We start from the raw sequence: 1,582 nt of genomic DNA, 5'->3' as shown, positions 1-1,582 counted from the left end.
CTTCCTCGAATTGAGATGGTTAACGTCTGCTAAAAGCGATGCCTATGGCGCCGGCATGACACCACTGCTCCTCAGGTTTTACAAGGCAGTAGTGATCCATACCCCTTTGTGCATCAGGAACGTGGACGCGTGTAAGACCATCAAAGTCTTTGAAGCATCCGTCGGGTTCAGTGGGAATATCATATTAGCTATGCTTAGGTACAGTAAATGGTTTCGAAGTACCGGAACTCTCCCGCGATGGACTACCCACGTCCCATTAGTTACGCTGGTTAGAACGTGCTCCGTGTTGCTAAGTACTGTCTAACTTGCAGAGCTTCTTTTCGCTCAGCCCTGTGCAGAATGGAAGCGACGGAGTGACGGACAGTCTATGACTTATCAACAAAGTATGCAGACACTAACCAATCGTGACAACTACTGCCTCCTTGGATGGGTACCCTGGACTCAGCCTAACAGTGGTTAATGAAACGGGCAGAAATGGCCAAACACGCATTCAGTGGCGTTCGTGCATTAAAGCTCTCGCTTTCAGTGCGCGTACCAGTATCCCAGATAAGTTGAGTATACCACTGCGTCCAATGCTTGGTCACACCCCTGCGCTCCAATTCTCATGTGATCGCATCTGTAGCAGCTGGCACCAACTTACCCTTGGTGGATAATTTCAAGCCGACAACCTAAGACAAACTGCCATTAATTTTTCGATCTTCTTCTGAAACCCTAGGGCAACACTGAACTCTTCGGTTTATGCTATCCAAATGCAGTTCTTCCACGCGGTTTAACGTGACATCATCATCATCGACAGCATGACATCAGTGTTCAACACGATGCTTCACTATCCAAATGCAGTTCTTCCACGCGGTTTAACGTGACATCATCATCATCGACAGCATGACATCAGTGTTCAACACTGATGCTTCACTGCTGTACAACCGTGAAGTGTAACAATGAATAAGTGGGACCACACAACTCACCGTGAACCGTAAAAGTGTCGATGATCTGGGCTTAGGTCTTGTAGTCAGATGATCTACCCCCGAAAGTTGACATCCGTGGCACCAGCGTGAGGCATGCCGTCCGCCCCGTTGGACCTCCACCTTCAGAGGATACACTGGAGCGCCGGATGCCAGTATCTCGCTAACACTTTCGCAGACTACCAACACGGGGGCAAGCTAAACTTCTCCTAGACGAGAATATCCTGCGGTGCATGAACTAAACGTTTCGCAAATTACTCTGTTTCGGTGATGCAGTCAGTCATTTAACCGGTTCCGGTGGCTATAAATGCTTATGGGCGGGTAAATTAAGCGGCGAAAACGGCTGTGGCACAACTGACGTTCCGGTTGAACGCCCCTAAAAACAACCCGGCTTTTACCACTCGTTTTCTCTGCTAACGTCAGCATATGGATCAAAATGGACCCATGTCAGCTGGAAGCCCGCAACATTCATCAGTCATTTGAAGTGGTGAATCAAAACCCAAAACCTGACCATGATGAGCCTTCTCACCTGTATCTGTTGCCTGTCCTTAATGGCCTCAAACGCTGAAGCAGAAGAGCATTGGATCTCTTCGTAAAAGACAAAAATTGACCTTAGCACG

This window comes from Opisthorchis viverrini (genome assembly GCF_000715545.1).
Source record: "Opisthorchis viverrini unplaced genomic scaffold opera_v5_272, whole genome shotgun sequence".
NCBI classification, from domain to species: Eukaryota; Metazoa; Platyhelminthes; class Trematoda; order Opisthorchiida; family Opisthorchiidae; genus Opisthorchis; species Opisthorchis viverrini.
Note: the sequence above shows the minus strand (reverse complement) of the source record.